The sequence below is a fragment of the Equus przewalskii genome, chromosome 28, assembly GCF_037783145.1.
Source record: "Equus przewalskii isolate Varuska chromosome 28, EquPr2, whole genome shotgun sequence".
In the NCBI taxonomy this organism is placed as follows: Eukaryota; Metazoa; Chordata; class Mammalia; order Perissodactyla; family Equidae; genus Equus; species Equus przewalskii.
The window spans coordinates 15735333-15752700 of NC_091858.1; the positions used below are offsets into that span (position 1 = coordinate 15735333).

At 37.7% G+C, this 17368-nt stretch overlaps 1 protein-coding gene across 5 annotated transcripts in view; it reads right to left on the reverse strand.

The window, feature by feature from the left end:
* The window catches only part of DLC1 (DLC1 Rho GTPase activating protein), a 479654-nt gene that overhangs the window by 225862 nt on the left and 236424 nt on the right, over window positions 1–17368 (reverse strand). The gene's annotated exons all lie outside the window — the stretch shown is intronic.

Consider the following 17368-nt stretch of genomic DNA (forward strand, 5'->3'; position numbering starts at 1 on the left):
AAAATACAGAGCAAATTTGGAGGAAACTCTGGAAAATTCCATGTGATTAGAATAGCTAGAAAAGCAAACAGTTTGGTCAAGCAAGGGCCATGTGGTGGTTAATTTGATGTATCAACTTGGCAAGTCTATGGTGCAAGTCTTTTGGTCAAACACAAGTCTAGATGTTACTGTGAAGGCATTCTTTTAGATGTGATTAACATTTAAATCAGTTGACTTTGAGTAAAGCAGATTACCCTCCATGATGTGGATGGGCCTCATCCAATAGTTGAAGCCTCAAGGACAAAGACTGAGGTTCCTCAAATAAGAAGGAATTCTGCCTGATGACTGCGACATAGAAACCCTGACACATTTTCCACCCTGTTGCCCTGCAGAATTTGCACTTATGGATGCAAAATCAACCCTTTCCCGAATTTCCAGGCTGCCAGCCTGCCTTATGAATTTCAAACTTGCTGACCCCCACAATCACATGGGCCAACTCTTTGAAATAAATCTCTCTCTGTCTCTCTGTATCTGTGTCTGTTTCTTTCTGTCTCTGTCTCTCTCATACATGTTTCTCGTATTGGTTCTGTTTCTCTGGAGAACACTAACTAACACAGTATATATCAAAGACAAGATAAGACCCATCAGACTGGAGTTGCTGAATTTCAGACTGTTTTTAATGTGACTATGGTGAACCCAGCAATAATTTTTACTTTGACCACTCGAGAGTGATTGAATTTTCCTCTTATTCTCCATTGTCTCCACACTTTGCCCATTGAAAAGCAGAGACTCTTATTTGCTGTGTATTTCTGTGAAACAGGTCACCTGCGCTTTCTATAATTTCCTTTGCTTGGAAGGTGCAAAGAGAAGTGGATTTAGGATTCCTCACTGATTTGATCAGTTTGAGAGATTGGATTGTCACCACCATGCTTCCTCCAGTTATTTTATATCATTTGCAGCCTTAAGTGTTGCTACACCAAGTAATTATTCTGATCAGAAAGTGATGGCTCATTGCCTGAGACGGGAACATCATGTACGAGGCTGCCGTTTTGCACAACTCCTAGGATTGTGCAATGTGGTGTCCCCAATCAGTTATGATCACTGAATAGAAAAAAGAATTAAGACAACATGTATCTGTACATTTAGAGTTAAGATGTGCTCAAATGAAAGTTACAAGATGGGGGAAGAAGGTATTGTATATTCTGTGCAAGGCACTATGCTAGGTTATTTAGATGCATAATCCTATTTGATTTTTTTCACATCTGTAATGTAGATGATGTCTGTCATGATGATGAGGATTCCCATTTTCTAGGTAAGAAAAAGAAGGTCAGGGATATTAAGTGACCTGCCAAAATCAAGTTGTTAGTAAATGAAGCGACAGGAATTTAAGTCATATCTGATTCCAAAGCCTGTACTCTTTTCCTACACTGGATAGCTTCTAGGTGAGACTTTCACAGTGTGGAACAGAGCTTTAATGCCTTTGGTTCAATTTAAAGATACACCACCCTGATTGTTTTCAGAGAAGGACCTTTTCTAGACATTGGTCTGAAAATAAAGCTACAACAGGTGAGTCTAAGTCAGCATTTCATATCGTTTTGATGCACTTAGGGACCCAAACTTGAATTACTTAGTTGCTTGTTTCCAGAATGGTAGCACAAATGGATCAAGCCATCAAGATGTTGGGTTATAAAGTATCATTTTCTTTGGGAAAAAAGTGAGGTTTCTCAGAATCTTGGGATTCCTTTTCCTTTGATATTTTCTGAATCTATGTTATTATCCTATAAACCTTTCAATCACTTACTCATTTATTCTTTCATTCAATATGTACTGAATACTTACTATACCAAAATTGTGTATTTTATGCTTAGGAATGTACAAAGATGAATTAGCTATAGGTTCCCTTTAGTACTTTCAATCTAGAGGGGAAGTTCTAGTAAATAAGTGAAAGACAGAATGCAGAGTGACAAATGGTTTCTGATGTTTGCCGCAAACAATGCCTGGAAGAGTTCTTGCAAAATGCTGATAGAGATGGTTACTGATGAAATAATGCCTGAGGTTAACCACTATTCCACTAGAGTTATCACGATGAAAATGATGATGATAACAACACAAGCCAGATTGACCTGTTGGGAAAGCTAGTTTGAATAAAATCATTTGGGCAGATTTTGTGTGTGTGTCCGTGTGTGCGTCTCAGAAATAAGGGAAAGAAATTAATAACCATAGAAGTGTGTTGCACTTTGTAATTGGACATAGTTTCCACGTGGTGTGAAAGGAAAAAAATCTAATTGTATGCATACATTTAACCTAATAAGTTTAGCCATTTTGTAATTATTTAATTATTTTGCCAAATTGGATAATAGGTGGATGAGAAATGATGATAAACTTACTCTAGTAGACTGAAAAGGCAAATAATGTATACAATTCCAGAACGGTGAAGTAGGACAGATACTTAGAGCCCTCCTTCCCCCTCTTACTTTGCACACGAGGAGAGGAATCCTGAGTCGGGAAACACATTTGTCCATGCGCGGTAGAAGAACCAGCGGAAGAACGTGGGATAGAACTTGAGAGGAGAGGAAATCTTGGGGATGGAAATTGTAAACTTGTTTTTCCCTCCCCAACAATATCTAACTGTCAGGCATTGTGCTTAACATGTCAGGAGTTCCTTTAATAACAAACAAATTGAGAATTAAAAAGACGGTTGATTTCAGTTCCCCTAGAGCGAAAACAAAAAGTAATGATTCCAGAGCAGCAAGAGAGGAAATGAACCTCCTTGAAGCAGCAGTTAAAAAAAGCTACCTTGGGAGTGAGAGTGAGGGAGAGAAGGAACCAGGACACCGTTCAGAGGTGGGGTCGGTGTCACGAGGGATCTCTTGGAAGAAATAATCTACTTATGTGGTTAAGAGAGGGTTAGCTGAAGTAAGTTTTTCATTCATAGTTTCGAACTCAGCAAGGAGTTAGGGTAAAAAGATAAAGTTTTTATTCTATCTTAGAAAAGAAGGACTCATAAACCTTTGGTGGTATTGTTTAAGGTGTTATAGAAAGCCACTCAAATTTGTTATTTGGGAGTTTGGCACTGTGCCTCTCCCATCTCACGCTACATAAGGTAGATACCTTTTACTACATTGGGAAATGATTTCACAAGAATCTCACACATGAGAAAGCTCTTCTGCAAATATGTCCCGAGTTGCCCTTTGGGATTAGAGAGTGTTGTCCTTTGAGAATATTAGATCACTTGTCTCTAAAACGTGGCCAAATTTTGAGCATAATACTTTCTTATGTGAAGAAATTCATAACGGTATTAGAAGAGGCTCTTTCAATTCAGCTAGAGTTTTGAAACACATTCCAAGTCTACTGGTTTTGAGGGAAGAAAAATCGTTCGTAATCTTAGTCTAAGATTTTTCAACTAGCAGCAGGAATGAAATGTAGGCTAGTTTGAGTTCGCAAACAAGTTGTGGTCTAAATATTCACTTTCAAGTCTGCTGTTTGGAACTCTGAAATCATTTTCTCATAGACAAAAAGACTGACATGGTAGCTGGGTTGCCAAGTTTGCTCACAACATCCCTTTAAACCATCATGCACATGGTTTAACTGTTTTACTTGTTTTTTGTAACATGAGCTGCAGGTACAAGAACTTGATGGCAAAGTGCACATTGTTCCTCTAATGTAAAGGACTCATTGACCTTCCCATTGTCCAGGCCGGGAATGTGTCCAAGAGGGAGGTGATGGAGGGCTGGGTGGTCTTGCCAGTATAAACCCCAAGTTCACACTCTCCTTTTTTTTTCATAGCCTGTGTGATTGGTTCTCTTAACTTCCCTTTTCCCAGGCACAGCAGATAATTCTGACAAGGTTTTATCTCTTCTTGAGTCCAGAACAAGAGGAAACATATCTAAAACCAGATATGCTGTTTTTGGTAATTTCTGAATATTTTAGAAAACAAAGGGAGAAACAACTAGGGGACAATTAAGTCCATCTCTTTAGTGATTCCCTTTCTCTTTATGAAAGAACAAAATCACATTTCGGTAGTAATGGTGATGATGAAAGCTTTATCTACATTTCTAAGGAAAATCACACACAGATAGCCCCAAGCATGTCATCATTACAGCTTAAGGATATGCGGGTGCTTTGGGACCAAGAACAGCAGGTCTGGACAGAGTTGGAGTAGCCATATTGGGTGTGGGAGCATGAGAAAGGTGCAGGTCTGGGAATTTAATCTCTCTTCTGCAACACACAGCCCATTCTGGACCACACTTAGTGTGCAGATTTAACTCTTAGTTAAATCACTCTGAGGATTAGAGAAGGCGGAGGAGGAAGGGAAGAATGAAGAGAAGTGGCTGGAGTATTTCTATGGTCACTTCCAGGCGCTCTGCACCATAAGAAAATCTGGCAAGATAAATAAGCTACTGTCCCTCTCCTGTGGGCAGAGAAGCATAAGAAGCTCATTCCAGTACATGAAGTATGTATGGATAAGGTGCTTTCTATAAGAATACAGAGTTGGGGCTCCTAATCCTTGAGGGAAGGGGAAGTAAAAAACAAAAGCTTCCTGCAAATTTCACTTGCAGAAATATTGTGTAAATGGGGAGGTAGAGAAAAAAGGTATGTATGACAGCAAGGAGGTGGGGGAGAGCATGGCCTTCACATGAATGGTATGTGTGTGCCTGATGGTCGGGCACAAGCAGTTCCATGTTGCTGGAGCTTAAGATATACTATGTGGCAAGGAGTGCAAAACCAAGCTAGAGAGATAGAATCATTCAGGGCTGTGAGCCACACTAAGGAGCTGGCTATTTTCTCTAGAGCATAGGAGCTACTAAAAGTTTAAGCAGAAGTGACATTGAGAGATTTGCGTGCATTTTGGATGGATGAACTGGTGGTGTGTTGGAAGTAGATTTAAGGATGACAGACTAGAAAGGATACCAGTTGGGAGGCTGTTGCAAGTCTATGTGAAAGTTGATGAAGACTTTGTGGAGACTGTGGGTTGAGTGTTGATAGTAGGAATAGTGCATATAGTTTCTGATTCAAAAAATGTTTTGGTACTTCTGGTTAAATATGACTGAATAGACACATTCTCTTATGTTAGATTCCTCCTTCAAACACAATGTAATAGTAAAAATGAAAGAGAGAAAGAAAAAATGGAAGCAAAGGTGACAGGAGGATACAGAGATAATGCAAGCCATAGCAATAACACTTTTACTTTGGAAAGTAGATGGACTGGTGGTAGCTACTGATAGGCTGCAGAAACCTGTATTCTCAGCCTTCTTGGGGGGAAGTCAGTAAGAAGGAAACAGATCCTTTGAGCTTAAAAAATCTTAACGTGCTCCGGGGTTGGAGGCACCAGTTACTGGAGACGGGCCTATGGGGATGAAAAGAGGAGGAATGCCTTTATACATAGCAGTTAGATTCCCAGATCCCAAGCCCATGCTGCACAGCCAGTTAACTTTCCATCTACCAATTCAACAGGTGAAGAAGTCTGCTCTCTGGAAACATGTATTGACAGGTCTTGGACCAAGGATAGCAGGCAGAGCTGAGGGCAGGGTGAGGTGCAGCAGTGGAAATAGAGAGGAGGTGAAAGTCAGCACCTTATTCTGCTCAGCTCCTTGAATTCTGACAGCCAGACATTACCTAGGAAGTGATGGAAAATTTCATTCTGGAGAAACATGTCAGCCAAACAGAAAAGACCAAGATGTCAACATTTGAGAAAATTCTTAAAAGTACTTAAGTCTCAACCAGATCTTTAGCCACCAGTAAACAAATGCTAGAGTGCCCTTTCCAAACCCCATTCCAACACAGAGTGTCTAATCAACGTTTAGTGACTTATCTTTGTATATAAACATGGAGCCAAAGCTCACCAGACATACAGGCAAGGCTGCTAACATGAAAGGCAGAACAACAATAACAAAATACACACAAAAAATGAAATTTGGAGAAAACAGAGACAATGCAAGGAGGAAAAGAAAACTACAAAGAAAACCATAATTAGAATCACTGGAGAAGTAAGTAATAAAATACCATACTAAGGACAAGATGCCATAGAAAAGGACTATGCAGAGAACATGAATGATCTCATGTATCTTTTTAAAAAACAGAAATTTAAAAATTTGTTAGATGTTTTGGAAAATAAATTAGCAAAAAATTTCTCAGAAAGAAGATAAAAATGGCAAAGACATAGAAAATGGAAGACAAATGTTAAAAAAATAGCAGATAAGTCTAAGAGGTCTAATATCTAAATCATAGCAAATATGGAATGAGAGAACACAGAAAACCAAGATGGAAGAAATTATTTTTAAAAATACAAAAGTATCTCCAGAAATGAAGGAATGAGTTTTTGGACTTAAAGGGACAAACAAATGCCTAGAAAAAAAAGAGGGGGAAAAAAAAAAAAAAAGGAATAGAATAAGACTAAAGCATATCATTGTAAATTCTCACTACATTACAGGTAAATAGAAGAATCTAAATTTTGATAGAAAAGTGAAAACACATCACTTATAGGATTGGGAATCAGAGTGACATTGGACTTCTTAAGAGCAAAACTTCAATCTGGAAGGCAATCAAGTAACACTTTGAAATTTTAAGGGAAATGATTTCCAACCTTGAATTCTATACTTAACTAAACTATCAAGCAAATGTCAGGGCAGATTAAAAGCATTTTCAGATGTGGACATTAATTTCAAGAATGACATTCCATGAACTATTTCTTAGGAAGCCATTAGAGAACCTGCTCCATTGTAACAAGGAAGTAAACCAAAAAAGGAGAATGTAAATGAATTCTGGGAAATAGGGGATCCAACTCAGCATAAGGAAAAGAGAATGCCTTGGATGATGGTCACAGGTTGACAGCTAGGAAGGGGGATAGATAACAAATAATCCAAAAAGAAGTAGAAAGGTAGAAATCTCTGTGAGAAATAGTTTCAAGAAAAAGATAAAACAAGACAAAACAAATGAACAAAACCAAAACTGGTAGATTACCAGATCAATAATATCAAGATATTGTAAGAAGTTTTACAGCTCTGGCATAGTTTGGAATTAAATAATTGAAAGGAAGATAGAAAATAAGCCCTGTTTCCCTCAAAGAAGGTAACTAAGGGAAACCAAAAAGTTGTTTCAAATAAGGGAATATAATCATATTATAACATTATGGCAGTAGGTGGGTGTATGTGTAGTGTACGAAAGCTAAATTCTCATCTTTTATAGCTACATAACTAAAAGTGAAAAATCAAGAAACATCAGTTGAGCATTTTATTTAAAAATATAGAAGCAGATATCAATAAAAACAGCAAAACTATTTGAAGATGTGTGCTATGGGGAGGAGAAATCAGGATGGGGAAAGATGACGTAGGGGTTTGTTAATTTTTGTTATATACATAGCCATACTACTTCAACCATTAAAATGTGAATATGTTTTTGTTGATACAAATAAGAAGAAAGTATCACAAAAGAAAACAGGCAAAATCATCTGGGTTTGATATTGACTGGGTTTGGGTGGTGAGAAAGGTAGAAGAAACCTGAAGCACTCCTAGTTTTCTAGGTGAATGATTAGACTGGGCAATGTCAAGTTGATTATAGGAAAGCGGTAGGTACCTGGTGGCAAGAGATATGGAGAGGGAAAGGAAGATAAGTTGCATTTTAGATATCCTGAGTTTGAAGGTGGATGTGCCCTCAGGATGACTGAATTTAACTGTCTCAGGACTCTCTCTCTCTTCTTTGCTTGTCTTTTCTTTGTGGACTTTAATATCTGAGACCAGGTTCTCCATGCAGTGGGGGATATGGTTGTAAGCATATTGGGAATTACGTCTTTCAGTTTGTGACCAGAAACCAAAATAAGCAGTCTTGTTTGACAGGTCTGAAAAATTCTGAAGATACGTATTATGATGGTCTAAGCTGGATCACCTGCTCCCCTCTGTGGCCACAGGCTGGATCTGTTACTGGAAGAAGGTGTTTAGAAGACAAAAGCACTACACCCTACATCTATAATTTTTCTTAAAAACTGTATTCCCAGTCAGCATGATGGTGGAGTGAACTTGCCCAGGACTCTCTCCCCTCCAACATACAATGAAAACGGGCATCCATACTCCAACAGAGGACATCCTAACACAACACAGAAACATTAGAGAGACACACAGCCATATGATGAAAGGCAGAGAGGCTGGAGCCCCCCTTGGAGGAGCTGGAGTGGGATAAGAGAGAACTTTGCTCCCTCCCCTACAGACTGAGATCCACGATCATGGGAGGCTCCATGAGGGAAGGAATGGGGCAGGGGACACTCATTCGCAGGAACATCAAGGACTCCCTAGGGCCCTTGCAGCCTAGAGGGAAGACCTCTAATGGGGTGAAAGCTTTTGCAGTGGGTGACCTCATCAAGCCAACACCTCAGGAGACCAGATAGCCAGAGTAGGCAAGAAAGCCCAGAGAGTGATCAGGAGAAAGTGCTTCTACCCCCACCCACCCTGCACCTGCTACACTGCGTGGGATCTCAGCTCAAGGCAGAGGGCTCGGAATATGCAGCTCTTGACCCGCACCCAGTGGCAATAGGCAGCAACTGCAACCAAATAATATCAGAATGTGTAAGACCAGACCCACCTCCTTTAGCAATATCAGACACTACGTCAAATCTCCAGACCAGAGAGAAAGTGACAAGTACCCAGAATTCAGTCCTGAGGACAGAGAAATACGTAATTTAAATGACAATGAATTCAAAATATCTATCATCAAAAACTCAGTGAGGTAAAAGAGAATGTAGAGAAACAATTCCAGGAGTTCAGGAGCTACTTCACAAAAGAGATTGAAACTATAAAGAAGAATCAATCAGAAATATTAGAGATGAAAGACACAATGGAAGAGATAAAACAAAATACAGATTCTCTGAATGCTTGAGTGGACGTCATAAAGGAGAGTATCAGCATAATTGAAGAGAGACATGTTGAAATGCTCCAGACAGAGGAGGAGAGAGGACTAAGACTAAAAAGAAATGAGGAAAGTCTCCAAGAAATATCCGACTCACTGTGGAAATGCAACATAAGAATTATAGGTATTCAAGAAGGAGAAGAGAAGGATAATGGGGCAGAAAGCGTATTCAAATAAATAACAGCAGAGAACTTCCCAAATCTAGGGAAAGAGAGGGAAATATGTGTGGAAGAGGCTTATTGATCTCCTAGATTTGTCAGTGTAAAAAGACCTACTGCAAGGCATATAGTAGTAAAACTGGCAAAAATGAATGACAAAGAAAGGATACTAAGGGCAGCAAGGCAGAAGAAAATAACCTACAAAGGAACCCCTATCAGGCTTTCAGCGGATTTCTCTGCAGAAACCTTACAAGCTAGGAGAGAATGGAATGACATATTCACATCTCTAAAAGACAAAAATCTTCAACCAAGAAAACTTATTACAGCAAAAATATCCTTCACATATGAGGGAGAAATAAAAACTTTCCCAGACAAACAAAAGCTAAGGGACTTGGTAGCCACCAGACATCCCCCACATTAAGTCCTCAAGAAGGCACTCATATCTGAAAAAAAAAAAAAGCAAGAAATGGGTCACAAAACACAGAGTATGGAGATAAATAGGTAGACAGAATCAGAATAGGATAGTAAATACTCAAGTATAGCATTAAGCTAAAGGGAAGGAAAACACCAAAAACAAAGATAATTATGTCATTTTAACCACAAACTCACAACACAAGTTGGAATATGATATGAGAAAAACAAATTAGGAGGGGAAGAGGAAAGGGACTGAATCTGTTTAAACTAAGGAAATAGGAGGCCATCAGAAAATCGCTATCTTATACATGAGATTCTGAATACAAACCTCAGGGTAACCACTAGACAAAAAAGCAGAACAGAGACACCAATGATAAATAAGGAGAAAACAAAGAAACACGTCATAAAAGACTACATAATCTAATGGGTAGACCAAAACACACAGGACCAGAAACAAAGGAAATGCAGGAAAATAAGAAAATGAGTGATAAAATGACAGCGTTAAGCCCTCATACATCAATAATCACCCTAAATGTAAGTGGATTGAATTCTCCAATAAAAAGACACAGAGTGGCGAGATGGATTAAAGAAAAAGACCCAACAATACGCTGCCTCCATGAAACACATCTCAGCTCCAATGACAAATGCAGGCTCAGAGTGAAGGGATGGAAGATGATACTCCAAACTAACGGCAAACAAAAGAAAGCATGAAGTGAAGAAGTGAAACTCTTCCTGTTTGCAGACGACATGATCTTATATAGAGAAAATCCCAAAGAATCCATTGGAAAACTAATAGAAATAATTAACAACCACAGTAAAGTTGCAGGATACAAAATCAACTTACAAAAATCAGTTGCTTTTCTATACTCCAATAACGAACTTACAGAAAGAGAACTCAAGAGTACAATTCCATTTCCAATTGCAACTAAAAGAATAAAGTACCTAGGAATAAATTTAACCAAGGACATGAAGGACTTGTACAATGAAAACTATAAGACATTACTGAAAGAAAGTGATAATGACATAAAGAGATGGAAAGATATTCCATGAACATGGACTGGAAAAATAAACATAGTTAAAATGTCCATACTACCTAAAGCAATCTACAGATTCAATGCAATCCCAATCAGAATCCCAAGGACATTCTTCACGGATTTAGAACAAAGAATACTAAAATTTATATGGGGCAACCCAAGACTCTGAATTGCTAAGGCAATCCTGAGAAAAAAGAACAAAGCTGGAGGCATCACAATCCCTGACTTCAAAATGTACTAGAAAGCCATAGTGATCAAAATGACATGGTACTGGTACAAAAACAGGCACACAGATCAATGGAACAGAACTGAAAGCCCAGAAATAAAACTGCATATCTTCCTACAGCTAATCTTTGACAAAGGTGCCAAGAACATAACAATGAAGAAAAGGTAGTCTCTTGAATAAATGGTGTTGGGAAAACAGGACAGCGACATGCAAAAGAATGAAGGTAGACCATGATCTCACGCCATACACAAAAATAAACTCAAAATGGATCAAAGACTTGAAGATAAGTTGTGAAACCATAAAACTCCTGGAAGACAATATAGGTAGTACACTCTTGGACACTCGAACTTAAAAGGATCTTTTTGAATATCATGTCTTCTCGGACAAGGGAAATAAAAGAAAAAATAAACAAGCAGGAGTTCATCAGACTAAAGAGCTTCTGCAAGGCAAAAGAAACTAGGATCAAAACAAAGAGACAACCCACCAACTGGGAGAAAATATTTGCAGATAATATATCTGACAAGGGGTTAATTTCCGTAATATATAAGGAATTCACACAACTGAACAATAAAAAAACAAACAGCCTGATCAAAAAATGGGCAGAGGATATGAACAGACATTTTTCCAAAGAAGATATACAGATGGCCAATAAACACATGAAAAGATGTTCAACATCACTAATCATCAGGGAAATGCAAGTCAAAACTACACTAAGATACCACCTTACGCCTGTTAAAATGGCTATGATCACTAAGACTAAAAATAACACAAGTTGCAGAGGGTGTGGAGCAAAGGGAACCCTCATACACTGCTGGTGGGAATGCAAACTGGTGCAGCCACTATGGAAAACAGCATGGAGATTCCTCAAAAAACTAAAAATAGAACTACCATATGACCCAGGTATCCCACTAGTGGGTATCTACCCAAACAACTTGAAATCAACAATACAAAGTAACATATGAACACCTATGTTCATTGCAGCACTATTCACAATAGCCAAGACATGGAAACAATCCAAGTGCCCATTGACGATGATTGGATAAAGAAGATGTGGTTTATATATACAATGGAACACTACTCAGCCATAAAAAAGACAAATTAATCCCATTTGCAACAACATGGGAGGACCTGGATGGAATTATGCTAAGAGAAATAAGCCAGACTGAGAAAGACAAGCACCAGATGATTTCACTTATATGTGGAATATGAACAAACACAGGAACAAAGAAAACAGTTCCCTGGTTACCAGGGGAAGGGGTTGGGGGTAGGCACAGGAGGTGAAGGGGAGTACTTATGTGGTGACAGTCAAGAAATAATGTACAACTGAAATCTCACATTGATGTAAAGTGTTATGAACTCAATAAAAAAATATTAAATTCCTTCTTTCAAGGCCCACCTCCAAATGTACCCTAATGATAGATGTTATAATTACCTCAGCTGGAATTCATTTAGCTTTCTTCCATAACACTCATTGCTTTATTGTTTGTGTGGGGGACTGGAATTGGCCACCCCAAGATATGTCTCTTTGGCATGAGGATTATTTTGGGCTGGTTACTTTTACAAACTGCAGACATGAGAGAAACTCTGAAAAGTAGAAGTTACCCTTTGTTAAGAGGCATTTACATTCATAAAGGAGATCTCCATCTGTAAAGGTGTCTCCCTCTCTGTACCAGGAAGAAGGGGGAATGACCTTATCTCTAGAAACTCTTACCAATGCAGAAGGCAAGGACTTAAATCTGCGTAATAACCTTACTCTCGTTTACTGTGCTTTCTGGTAATCTCCCATAACTGACTCCTCTCACCCCCAACATCCTCCTTTGTCTTTAGCTGAGGATGGTATTTAAAGTGAGAGCTTTCAGCATTTTCACGAGTTGCTCAGTTTTTCGAGGTCTGTACCATGAATACATGTTATAAAGCTTTGTTTAATTTTCTCCTGTTATTCTGTCTCACAAGAATTTAATTCATTATCTGGCCAGAAGGACCCAGAGTGGGTAGAGGAAATGTCTTCCTCCCCTACACGTGTATGTCCTTTATCATTTATTGCACTTAGTAGAAGGTTTTTATATGTGTATACCTCCTCTGTAAGATTTTAAGCTCCTGATGTGAAAGTGTGAAATGTAATTGTAAAGAAAAATACCAGAAGGTTTATATGTAAATGAGAATTGTCCATGTCAGAACAGTAAAGTTGGAAGTTTGTAGACTTTAATGATTTTATTACTCACACCTTACCTAGAAGGCCCTCTTTGTAATTGTTTTCAAACTTAGTACTCATTCTTGTGATATCTTCTTTCGAAATATTTGTCCTTTTCTTTTCTTTCTTTTTTTTTGCTGAGGAAGATTCACTCTGAGCTAACATCTGTTGCCAATCTTCCTCTTTTTGCTTGAGGAAGATTGTCCCTGAGCTAACATCTGTGCCAGTCTTCCTGTATTTTGTATGTGGGTAGCCACCACAGCATGGCAGCCGACGAGTGGTGTCAGTCTGCACCCTGGAACAGAACCTGCGCCGTCAAAGCACACTGAACTTAACCACTAGGCCATGGGGTCAGCCCCTAAACAGTGAAATCTAGTGACAGGTTCCATGAAGTACAATTTTTGAAGTATATTTTTGATACAGATGTTTGATTTTGATTTAGATTTTTGAAATGGACAAATTTACGAACTAAGGCAGGTGACTATAATGTAATGATGTTTTCTTCCGTGACTTATAGATTGACTTTGAAAGTCTTTCTGAAGGAGTTCCAAATGTTTTCAAACAATGAGGCGATTTATTTAGTAAACATGTATACCGTATTTATTATATACCAAGCACAGTTCTAAGTGCTTTACACATATTAACTCATTTATCCCCACAATAAACTGCTAATGAAGGTACCATTATTATCCCCATTTTATAGATAAAGAAACTGAAGCACAAAGAATTTAAGAAACTAATGTCACAAACTAGGGAGTAAATTTGGGACTCCATTCCAAGGCCATGTACCTGACCACTGATGATATACTATACTATCATTGCAATGTTAATTTTTCAAATATAGTCACTAAGAAAGGGGTTGCATTCTTATGCCTTTGAGCCACATGCTTTCTCCCTCAGTTTTTGTAGCCTGTAAGCTACATTTGTTTTTTGATTTTTGAAAAAGAATTAAAGAGAATATATTGTTGCACATGAAAATTATATGAAATTGAAATTTTAGTGTCCCCAAATAAAATGTTATTGGAACACATCCATGTACATTGGCTTCTGTGTTGTCCACAATGCTTTTGCAATACGATGGTAGAATGGAGTAGTTGAGACAGACACTGAATGGCCCAAAAAAGCCTAAAATATTTGCTATCTGACCCTTTATAGAAAAAGTTTGATGACCCCTGACTTAGAAAAAGGATAATTGTCTCGATGTGTACTTCTGACAAGTTCCTCAAAAGAAATTCCAAAAGAATCCAGTTCCAGTAGTTTATATTATAGTGAGTGATTTGCCTTTTCTTCTGTTAAATTAAATTCTTGCATAAAATAACATAGACCCTTTCATTCGTTTAATTCATATATGCCAGACATTGCTTGTAGAAAATTTAAAGTATAAAGAGTAAAATAAAAACTTTAGCAGCATTACTTTATGGCCAGTTCTCATGCTCCCCAAAACATCTATACCGTGCTTTGTACACCATTAAGAAATCAATAAATTTTTATTAGAAATTCATTTTGTTGTATTTTGCACACAGCATGTTTCCTATTACGTGCTGAATGGCTCCATGTGCTTATAAAGAGATAAAAGGAAATCATGTTGAGACAGCTTTATGATGACAAAAATGCAAAGCGTGAAATGCAACTTGAAACAGCCAATGGAGCGCTGTGGTCGAAGGCAGGTCCGGGAGCCAGGCTGCCTGCCTTCAATCCTGCCACAGTGCTTGCTTCCCACCCAAGGGACACACGGAAGCACTCAGTGGGGCTCATCACCCACGCTCCCTGGCTTCAGTTTCCCCCTCTGTAGACTTACGTGCTTGAAATTAAAGGATATGTAAGGTCGCAAGAACTTTTTGAACATATAAATTTACAATAAGGAACAGGTATGATGGTTTGAGATTTTTAACATCTCTAATAAGAGCCATTGTTTGCTGTGGTGGAAGATGCCGAGAAGATAAGAACAAGGTCAGATAAATATTTACCACTGGCTAAACATTAGCCATAGCTTTGTAATATTAGATGAATTATTTTATCCTTCTTTTAAAAATAGAATGTTCACTCATGTGTGGGTAAACCCATTGGTCCTTTTATTTTTCAATGTTAAGTGATAAATATATAATAGTAGAGATAAGTTTGATACCTAAACAAATTGCCCAGAACTATAGTTAAAGCTGAGTAATTTTTATTTAATCAAAATATCTGGAAATTCCTCCTTTACTCTTTAATTCAAAACATGATTCATTTAGAGATATGTAGAGATGGGTAATAACTTATTTTGGATAAATATTTTGCATCTATAATTTTAACTTTTATTATGCCAACTGTAATATATGAAAAATAAAATTTTTAAATAAATTTTTATAAAAATATATTTAATATTTTATAATATTTTGTAGTATAAAAATATATATTTTAATAAAGACATACATTTGAAGTATATATAGTCATTTAAGAGACTATCAACAAGATATGCATGAGAAAATATTCACAAGTTTTCATTTAAAATAACGTTTATGTCCTGTTAAACATTGATTTACCTTTAAACTTTAGCTTCTTGGGGTAGTTGGGTGAAGACAATTGTTTAAAGACACTTTTCGATTAAAGGGCAAGTCACTGTTAATCTGTGTCGCTTGCTGAAGTATGCCTGGGACATGGGCTCATCTTCACATACACACACCAAAAATCATTAAATGGAAAAGGAAATAAAGGGGGACCCTTTTGTCTAGGAGCTTCCTGTATGAATTTACATTAAAAGTGTAAACATAATTTATTAACTCAGTCATTATTATGTCATTAATATATACATGACACATTGTCTTTTGGGAAAGTAGAAACATTAGGTGATTATAATAACTATGATTAAGGAAAAAATAAGTTGAACTTGTGGCCAAGACATTTACAAAACTGACCACAGGCCTATCGGTAACACTAGTATTCTAAATCACGCAAGTAATTGACTCATTCTCTAGGGAGGATAAACAAAAGCCCAAATGTGCAGAAATCTACTTAAAAGAAATCTATTTTAGCAAGAAGGTAACAAAGCCCCACAATGAATCCTTTTATTAGAAAATTAAACCCTCTTTTTTTTTTTACGTGTACAATTTTCATGTCCCTGATGATATTACCCTGCCTTCTTAGTTGTCCTTGTGCACACAGATGGCTTTGCTCTGAAAGGTGGCTAGAGCTGGCTTTGCTCTTTGAGACTGCAGCCCAGGCAGGTTATAGAGGGAAAGCCAAGGTCAGGCTTGCCCTGCCCAGTTCTTGGAGGATGAACACCCAGGGAAAGTGGGGATGGGCATCTGGTCAGGGGTTTCAGACCATCCAAAGAATTTTTTCTCAATTACATATGTGTCATTTCTTCCAAGTCAGGAGGAGAAAATACGTTTGAACTCTGTCTAATACCTTTTGAAGTTTCACAACCTTATACTGCTTGTTTACATAAAGCAATAAAAGATTATTTTTCTAAAGCTCCTTCCAGCTCTAACGTTCTATCCTCAGTGGTCAGGGAATAGTTGTCAATTCACTCTGTGATGGTTGAGAGTTAAACATGTTAATGGCTTTGTCCACAGACATGCGTCTCCACATTTCAGCCTCTTGGGATTCTGCCCTCCAGCCATATTGAACTTCTTGTCCTTTCTGTAATTGGCTATGCTCTTTCACTTCACACCTTCAAACCTGTTGTTTACTCTGCCTTAAAAACTCATTCCCTACCTCTTTGCTTGGCTAATTCCTATTGATGAAAATTTCTTTATTTGACATAGCTACTAGTACCTTATATATACAAACCTCCTTCCAGGCTTTTTTTAAATAAGACTCTTTCTAGGAAGCTTTTCTTGGTCATTCTAACTAGTTAGATGCTCTTACTCCATGGTCCCACAGCAACCGGTACTTTTATTCAAGCCCTTAAGATACTTTATGGTCTGTCATTGCCAGTGTCATTGACTTATGGGCTTGACCATGAGCTTAGTGAAAGCACAGGATGGGTCTATGCTCCTTACCTTTGCTATTCCCAGGAGCAAACCCAGTATCTGGCATTAAGCACCTGTGAAAAGATTCATATTGAGTGAATGCCAAAATAATTCCCAGAGTTTTTAGTGTAAGAATGCATATAAATCGAACTCCCTTGGAAGCAAAAAAAAAAAATGGAAAATTGAAATGAATCTGCGTGGTTTGAAATTCATTTATGCACCAAGTTCATTAGCCCGTTTCATTTTTTTGAATGTCACTCATATTTAGCTCATTGATAAAGTTCAGGTATGCAGACAATGAGAAGTTTAAAATCAGTGATTGCTCTTCATTTGAAATCCGACATCATTGGGAGGGTTGTCTTCACAATCATCACATTGTCACACAGTCGGCTAAATATGTATTATTTTCTACAGCGTGCTAATTACCATAAAGAACTAAAAGTTCAAATGTTCTAAATATTACAATCATATTTCTAAGTTAGACTTTGATATCTGAAATGAAACAAAAAAATCTATCC